This window comes from Cupressus sempervirens, chromosome 4 (assembly GCF_028749045.1).
Source record: "Cupressus sempervirens isolate cs-2001-9-10 chromosome 4, ASM2874904v1, whole genome shotgun sequence".
Lineage (NCBI taxonomy): Eukaryota > Viridiplantae > Streptophyta > Pinopsida > Cupressales > Cupressaceae > Cupressus > Cupressus sempervirens.
The window spans coordinates 528,808,643-528,819,050 of NC_143121.1; positions in this window are offsets into that span (position 1 = coordinate 528,808,643).

The following is a 10,408-nucleotide window of genomic DNA, read 5'->3' on the forward strand; positions in this document are numbered from 1 at the left end:
AAGACATCGCCAAGGGAGTAGTATTACTAGCAGGAACCATGCCAACTATCGGCTCACCAACATCACACATGGTCTTTGATACAGCATCTCTAGTCTTCATGCCATTAGTGCTAGAGGTCACCACTATGTCAGGCATACCACAACAATCTGCTACAGCACCCAACTCAACTGAACCTGACTCTAGTGGGGATGAACCCAATATGCCAATATTAGTATCAAGGATGGATGCATCCCCATCTCCACTATCTTTGACAATCTCGACCATGGACATCCTCGGATCATCAGATACCATAGCTTGTGACTGTACAAAATCTAGTAAATAATGTAGTTTCTCTAACTCCATGGTCACCTTAGCCAAACGAAACTATGACTCCTTGAAAGCCAACTGTGTACTCTCAAGAATCTCAGAAGTCACCTCAAGCTGCTCAGTAAGCTCACTCACCTCATCTTCCTTGGCCAACAATGCATCATATGTTGTACTGCCCCACTCCATAAGATAATCTCTATCAACTACCAATTGCATATAATCCTATCTCAGAATCTAGATAGCCTCCCATAAAGAGTGTAACTCTGTCAAGGAAAGATAACTGCCTCTTTGCTCATGACTAGTAGGAGAACCCCATCCATAAATTGCTAACAATTGACGAGCAGCATCGAAATGTTGGCAAGTGATAGCAATGTCTCGCTCACTAACTCTCAACTGGTTAGACACATGATGGCACTGGCTTGACTGTCTCCTACAAACCTCCTCTGATGCACTGTCTAAACGAGTATCCTCAAAGTTACTAGTCTCTAGAGTATTACCATCCATATCCTGTGAATCAACTCTAAAGCTCATATCAACAAATGGAGTATCAAAAACTATAGCACTGCTGTCCAACTCCTTTGTACCCAAGGAAACTAAGTCTTCAAAACTGCCCATTGCATCCTCCTGGATGTCATCAATGCCAATATGATCCTGGGACTCATCTGTACACACTGCCAAATATGAAAGATCATCAACACATTCCAGCAAGTATGGTCGACTGGATATATGAACAAAGCTCAACACCGGTGTATAAAAACTAATACCAACATCAGACAAACTGCTAGCACAAGAAAAGACAACACCATGCAATCTGCTAATCAAATCCATGATAGCACCCAAACAAACACTGCTACCTAAAAGTGTTAAAGATCTCTAGTCAACTGAATCCCAAATGCCAATATAAAAATCTCGAGTCCATATCTGTAAACTAGAATTAGCTGGTAACTCAAGAAAAATCCTCACTTGAGTAATATGACCAATACCAACTAACTCCACATACCTATCATGATGAGATAATGTAGTCACAATACTGTCTTCACTCACTTTCAGCTAGTAGGATAAATCATGTGAAGTACTACTAGCCTCAACTTCATGTGACGAAGCATCTAACTGTGCCTGGTACTCTCTCTCAAAAAATTCATGAATGCTCAATGTTTTCTCATCTCTACCAGGTATCTCACCATCATGCACAACAACATCCTCATAATCATCATCCTTGAGGTCAAATCTATCTATCACTCTTTGACTAAAATCATCAAATGTAGTTACCTGATCATGACCTTGAGTAGTCATTCCATGATACCACCAATCATAGGCTGCATCTTCCAAGTGTAGACTTGAAATTTGAACAACATCACTCTCTTTCATGGGGTTAAGTGTGAAGAAGGTCTGTAATTTTTGTAGCCATGCTCTAGCTGAAATTTTATTTGTTCCATCAAAAGTAGGTGCTATAAACTTGCTTATTTTATTTTTGAGCTCTCTTCCACTTATGTCATGCTCGCTTATGTACTCTTTCTTGGGCATCAAAGTGTTCATCATATCCACATATTCCCTAAAAGGAACTAGACTGTGAAAGTCATCATCTAAACCATTTTAAGTAGCTCTTAATGCAATCAAGTTACCTGTAACCTCTTCCATGGGATTAAGGGCTAGATTTGGCACTGGTGGCTCATCTGCATGCAGAAAAATAGTTTTTGTTGATTGAGAGGGTGTAAGTTTTAGATTTCTTGACTCCTCTGAAGTGCTCCCCTTCTCATTAATAGATGCAACTCCTTGCAATTTTTCTGTCAATATTTGCAAAGCCTCTCTAGTTTCTGCCAAACTATCCACTATTTGCTTCTGAGTATTTTGGATGTCTTGGAAGAATTTCTTTGCCATCTCATCTAGATTAGCCATACTTTTTCCTTCCTTGGATTTTATACTTTTACTTTCAACTGGATTTTTGATCAAAATTTCTTTATTCTTTTCTCGCTGTGAATATCTCTTTTCTCTTTCACTTAGTTGCATGCAACCATAAATTTTGACATGCAGTTGATTAGAAGCAACATGCAACCACCAAATTCACCAAGAACTAACATGCAAATGATTAGAAGTAGAATGCAACCATAAATTTTGACATCCAGTTGATTCGAAGCAACATGCAACCATAAATTATGACATGAAAGATTTGGGTAGTTATCAAAAATGACATGCAAGATCTGGGTAGTTGTCAAAACTGACATGCAAACTTCTACAAACCCTCAGGCTAGCAAGATCATGGCTCTGATACCACTGAAATGTCCCTTTTCTGATTTTACATGATATTTCAAGCCTCAAATCAGATCTTTAAAATCAAACAACCAATATTACAAAGACCCACCAATTTCTCAATAAAACCCAAATCGGGTATGATCGAAATAGTGCCAAAAAACTTCACAACTTCACAAATTATTAATAAATCTGAAAATGGAAATTTTAATAGAAATTTTAGCAGCATAATAGCCTACAAAATTACATTTCCAGATCTATATAGCCTTTACACAACAGTTCATAAATGTAGGACAAAAACTATACTCATCGGCCTCCTGAAATTAACACAAAAATGCCCGAAAACACCACAAAAACACTAATAATCTATCTCAAAAGTTTAATCACATCCCAATACATATATTCAGCTCTATTTGAATATCTTAAAGTCTGAAATACAGCAGCAACCCAAACTGATATGAAATACTCAACTGAAAACACCAAACTCCTACAAAAAACACACCCGAAAACCCACAAATCTGCACTGTTCAGCACAAAGGAAAACTCTGTATGAGCATGGACATGGAATGGATTCAAACTCCCATCCTTATCCTTCCTAAAAACCTACAAACTCCCGTTCTTGGGTCTCCTTCTCCACAGGTTTGGCAGCCTCTGAAGAATAACAAAGAAATGAGCAAAAATCAAGTTCTGGAATCAGCGCAAAATGCCTCCAAACTCCATAAAAGAGGGCATAACCCTAACTCACATCCAAGAGGGGTTAAAAAAACATATTTTAATAATAATTTTCATTTATTATTCCATTCACTTCCAAAGATTATCCCCTTTTGCTGAAACTTCACCTTTTTGGGCCTGCTTGCCTTAGCGAAGATTATTATTTTTAATTATTTGAAAAGGGGACATGACACTTTTTGAGAGTGAGGCTACAAAAGACTCTAATCAGATAAGGGAAAGGATTGAAGTTTGCACCATGGTTTGGTGGACCATTTGAGATCCTAGAGATAATTGGACTTTTTTCCTATTGACTTGCCTTGCCACCTAACCTCACTTGTATACATTATGTTTTCCATATCTCTATACTTAGAGAGTATATCTTTGATGTTTCTCATGTTTTGGATTGGCATTCCGTATACATCATAGATAAGAAGCTAGCTTTGGAGCTAGTACACATAATCCAACAGATAACCCTACACCTCAAGGGTCATACTCTGGAGCTAGTCAAGGTTTAGTGAGATTGTAATGATGATTCCTCTACCACTTGGGAGACTACGGATAGATATAGGACATATTATCCATATTTATTTGTTGGCTTTTAGGTGAAATCCCAGTCCTTGGGGAGGAGGTTGTAATTCCACCCTACCAACATATTTTGAGATTTATTATGAGATACTAGATTTTTTCTTATGTTTATTGATAGGAGATATGATACTTACAATATATATTTAGAGATACATTTATTATGATATGCTTAATGTGTTTCCTTATGTGGATTTTGATTATATGAATCTCTAACCTTGTTAACCCATCTAGTGTTTGTATTAATATGATATTATGTATAGACATGCATATGTACTTGTTGGTGATGCAGGTGTGTGTAGGAATAGGTATAAAAGCCTCTATAGTATTTATCATTTTGAAGATGGAACCATGATCATTATAGGCACCTTGAGCCTATAATTTCTTGTAGGGAAGTCAGTTATCCAAATGGGGATCTTGGGGATTTTCATATTTTTTTGGTTTACAGATGCTTAAATTTTATCTTTATTAAATTTCATTTGTGCCTCTAAATATATATGTTTACCTAAGTATCTATTATGGGTGGACACATATATGCCTAACTAAATATGTGTGTGTGTGTGTGTGTGTGTGTGTGTGTGTGTGTGTGTGTGTGTGTGTGTGTGTGTGTGTGTGTGCATGCATGCATCTCTCTCTCTCTCTCTCTCTCTCTCTCTCTCTCTCTCTCTATATATATATATATACATATATATACACATACATATATATATATACATATATATACACATACATATATATATATATACATATATATATATATATATATGTATATGTATATATATGTATATATATATATATATATATGTATGTGTATATATATGTATATATATATATATATATATATATATGTATATATATATATATATGTATGTGTATATATGTATATATATATATGTATGTGTATATATATGTATATATATGTATATATATATATATGTATATATATGTATATATATATATATATATGTATATGTGTGTATATATATATATATACACATATACATATATATATATATATATACACATATACATATATATATATATATATATACACATATACATATATATATATATATATATATATAGTTGGAAACTTACAATTGGAACAATTGTTATTTTTTCATTTATTTCAAATATATTGACAAGACATATTGATACCTAATATAAATGTCATATTTATTTGATTGATGAAGAGGATTTGAGAAATTTCTCATAACAATAGCAGTGATGGGAAAGGTTGAGTCATGAAAAGGAAGATACAATGAACATTTGATTAGTTAGACTTTGATGAGACAAAGTGATTATTTATGTCAAGGAAGCCAAGTCAACCTAAGCAATAGAATAAAAGGCTAAGGAATGTTGAGTGATGCTAGTGGCAACCGAGCCACAATTAGTGCCAAGCAAATCTAGTGTTGATCGAGCATTAGTATCAACCAAGAAAGATTGTTGATGTTGAGCTACAAGATTTACAGTGATCGATTAATTTAGTGATGAACAAGTGTTACAATTTAGAGATTGTCAAGTAACATTATTAAGAATGAATTTGAGGAAATCGTTAGATCTAGCTGACTCGGTTGATTTCTTGAGAGATCTAAATTGTGTTAAAGATAAGATTGATGAGTTGGATCATTAAATTCAAGGGGAGGATTAGGCAAAAGACCTAATAGATAGATTCCAGAGAAGTTTCTAGAGGAACTTCAAGAAGGTGGATAAATATGAATCATGTTGAACCTAATTGTAAACCCTAAGATCTACTTTGATCATGGAAAATAGTAAGGAAGAATTGCCTATTTAAAGAGGTACAAAGCCAAACAAATTGAAGAGTTTAGGTGTGAGTGTATGTAAGAGACACATACAAAAGAAGGTTGATTAGAGATGCACAAGTGTGAGAGAAAATGCAAAGCTAAAGGAGATTTCTCACACAGATGTTGATGTTGATAAGTGAATTTGAGTTGACCAAATGAATTAGTTATAATTGAGTGAGTAACCTTGACCGAGCTAAAATGGAGACATACACCAACCAAGTACAAAGACATTAAATGTAGACCTAAAATGAAAATGTGAAGGTATTTATCGAATTTGAAAATTCATTTTCATTCACCAAGTGATTAAAAGAATTTACAAGAAGATTTCAAGGCAATCGAAGTGATTTTAGTAACCAGTGCAAAAGAATCATAGTAGTTTATCAACCAATTTATGAAAGAATATAAGTATTATTCTCAATGTCAGGTTAAATATTCAGTGGAGATATTTGCAAAAGGTTTTTTTTCAAACCCTAGTTCAAAATGGCATCTGGAAGTGAAATATTGAAGGACAAAAATACACAAATCATAAGAAATGATCAAAGTCCTCCACTCAACTTTGAAAATTCAGCTAACCTCAAAAAAATTGTTGATGATATTGGAGCTTTATCATCAATTTTTCCCAGAGTCTTGACTATTCAAGATATAAGATTGTGTTATCTATGCCAAATTGGAGAAATTAAGGATTTTTAGATTAGAGCAGCTTATGATAAGATATGTGTTGATGGAATCTTGAAGGATGAACACAATATCATTACCAAGAAAGGGCTTACCTATACCCTAGGATTTTCAAAGGTTTTTAAAGTTGAATGGATAAAGGTGCTCAATTATATTCATGATATGAAAATATGGTTAGCAGGTGTGTCGATTAAGATAAACAAAGCTATCCATTACAGGGTAACTGGGTACCCTACCTTAGATCAACCTAAGAGTGTAAGAAGCAAAATAAAGAATGAAATTGACAATTTGACCAGGGCAAAGTGGAATGGTCATGGTATGTCAATTAATAGAATTGAGGAACCATTAGTTGAAATTGTTGTTTGTGTGAACAAAAATTTAATCAATCTAGTAGGTTGAACAATGTACCCTATGTAGCAATGGATTTGGTGTACAAATTTGTAAAGAATTATCATTCCTATGATATTGTCGAGTTACAATTTCACAAACTTATAGATAACTTAGAGGTAGTGAGGAAATTGAAAAATACCTCTTGTGAGTTTGGATCTTTATTAATTTATATATTTTTCTATGTACAAAACTCTTTTCCTACCATTGGAATAGTTTCTTGGGACAGAAATCAAACAATGATGGAGCAAATTAGTGATTTGATTAGCATATTGGGAGAAATTTTAAAGCAATAATGGATAACTACTTTAAAGAGTTCAAAGTAAAGATGAGGAACAAAATGAGGATTCCTAAGTTGGGGACAAGTACTATGATGAAATATGTTTTATTGTAGATACAAATTTTGTGTATGTTCAATCAGTTTTGCTGAGGGTAGCATGGCTAAGGCCAATGCCCTATGAAGTAAATATAGAAAAGATCGATGTGGTAGTTTCTACACTTTTGGCATAAGATGCAGATGCAAGTGTCAAGCAATTTGGCACATCTGAAACTGTAATTGTCAAGCTAACTATTGAAACTAGCACTCCCAAAGCAAGAAAGAAAAGAAAAAGAAAGATTATCGAGGGTTGAGATAAGGAAAAAGGAGAAGGTTCTAGACAACCTATAGAGGTTGAGGAAGGAAAAGGGAAAAAACTTTCTATTGTAAGGCCTAAGGTCACCAAACAGAAAAACATTTTTGCCATTGAACCTAAGGTAAATGCTAACCTGAATAAAGATATGCAAGAAATGGTGACACCTCAGAAGCCAAAGGGCAAGATGATCATCACCAGGAGAAGGGCATCTCAGACCCCTGCCAAGAAAGTCAAAAAAAATTCATCAAAGAAGAGGAAACTGACTAAAAAAAAAAGCATCCAACATGAGCAAAGCTAAGGATAAAACTGGTCATAGCATAAGAGGAGGAGGAAGATGATGAAAAGATCGAGTTTGATGAACCCACCAAACTTCAAGTAGTAAAGAGACTCCTCTAATGATTATGGATTAGGTATGTGCAAAATTAAGATAATTTGAAAGTGTTATGGGATTCAAAGATATTTAGTATGATTCTTTGAATAATTTTGCTCAAGATAAGCTTGAAGGAGCTTTGATTGACATGATGATCAAGTTTAGACATACACCCCTGGAATTGGGAGCTAGATTTCCATTGGGATTGTATAATCGAGTAGCTACAAAGTGGAAGTGGGAAATGTCCACTAAGAAACAAATAAGAGAAACAACGTTGACACAAGTTGTGCTAGATTTGGGGAAGACTCATATGTCTATAGCCCTTAAAGATTTTGTAAAGAAGTTTATGTCGAGAGAGAGGGCATATGAGATTTTGAAAAATATAGCTCGTAAAGTTGAGCAAGATAGTATTCAAATATGGAAAGAAGCATTTGGGCTTCTTACTCCATATATGGAAGTGAGGGAAGGTTGAGACACAATAGAATTTGAAGATGAATATAAAGAAGAATTGGCCAAGCTGACCGAGGAAATTCAACAACTAGTTAGTCAGTGTGAACAGAAAGAGACTGTCACAATCTAGAAGATGACATTGACACCCCTCCACCAAATCCAAATATACTGACAAAAGAAGAAATTCAAGGCTTAATGAAAGATTCAAGCAGACTCTGTACTAACCCAATTTTGTTATAGATTATAGATTATCCAAAGCTTGAAAATAATAAGACTGATGATATTGATGTGACATCAGTTATAGAGGATACAAGTGTGGAGAAATTTGGCAAGGCTTTAATTATATATACATCATTAACTTGTATGTCTATTTTTCAAAAAGAGGCAAATTTTGAAAAAGAAACAAGCACTAAATTGGTAGAAGAAGAAGTAAAATAGAAAGAGCAAGAGGCTACTCAAGATCTTATTTAATTACTGAGTGCAAAGGCTACATATCAAACAACTATAACACCTATGCAATAGGTGATTTCTACACAAGTGCAGTAGCCAAGATTGAGATCAAATGAAATGGGGAAACAATTGCAATTATCACTACCAAGTGATGCACCTTCATGATCTCAAGATGTGACTCATTCAAGTGAGGATGATGAGTCAGTGAACCTTGATGAGGTAATCATGTTACCTATGTATTGTTGGATTTAAACTTTAACCCATAAAATATTCACCACACATCTATCCCACATATTCAATAAGTAAACTAAAATACCATGTAAAGCATATACATCTAAAGTTTGTAAACAAGTAAGAATTCACACCTATATGACACAAGATATGATTACCCAAAAACCCTCCAATGAGAAGGTAAAATTGGGGTGGGGATGACACCCACAAATCTTCACTACAATAGTAATAAAGTGTATCCAATTAAGGTTACAATGTTTGATCATAAACCATGATCTACCTTGTGAAAGGTCTACCCTGTTAAAGGCTTACAAAGACTATTAGGTCTTGTACTCTGTTAGAGGATTTCAACACCATGTTGGAAGTGTGCTTGATTAAAAGACTTCAACTCAAAATTAAGTAAGCACCTTGTTAGAGGATTTCAATATAGTCTGTTAGGACTACTTTGTTAAGATATTTAACTAATTCACCTGTTATAATGTCTCAGAAATTATCCTACAATTAGCACTTTGTTACATGATGACAGATCACCTCTATATTGATGTATACTTGATATTTCTTGATCAGATGTTTCTCTGTTGTTCATTTTTTTCTTCCTTTGTTCTCCTTTAACTGATTTTGTAATGCAATTCATATCATAGTACCTTGATCACCATGAATGTCCTGGTTTGCGCATGCAAAAATCTCCTTGATCATTCATTCATTCCCTCTTTTCTCATAAGAATTTTATGGTTTTTCCTCCTTAAGAAGACCTAGGTGACTTAGGGTTAGGTATGAATCAACAACTGTGATTCATCCATATTGCCACTTAAACCTTCTGTTTACTTGATTGGGTGCATGTAATACATAGGGATTCCTTATTAATATTTGTCCTTATCACCAAAATATTGTAATTCAATCCTTAAGTTGGTCCAAAAATGGTTTATATAGTCATTTGTGCCAATAAAAATAACTATGACAAAATTGTGTTACTTAGCATCTGAAGTACCCGATGCTCAGCATCAACTATGACTTCAATATTGTCACCCAACATTTGAATGACTCAGCATGCATTACTTTCTTGGCTCCTAAATCACTCGACACATACTATTTGCTCGATGCTTGAGTGACTCAGCATATGAGTGACTCAACACTCATTGTTTACTTGGCATGCTCTAACTTATGTGTTGTGCTCGGCATATGTTACTTGTTTGACATGGACTAAGTAAATGACTTAAGTGTATAGACACTCATCAAAACCATTATAAGATTAACAATATCCCCCTTTGACATGAGTGTCAAAAATACTTGGTCATACATTAATACTCTTATTCTTACAAGCATAATATAAATGATTATTTGACTTGCTATACAAAATTCCAAAATATCAAAATTTTGCTATATGACTTATACCTCAAAATCTTATAATGCCCCCTATGTTGTTTGATCTGTTCTATTAACTAGATCTATTTTGTACTATACTCTGCATCAAAATCTTTCACCTTCTTGCTCTTACTCCCCCATTCTTGCTCCCCCTTAGCTCTTACTCCCCCTTTTTGACACTTATGTCAATGGGTTATAC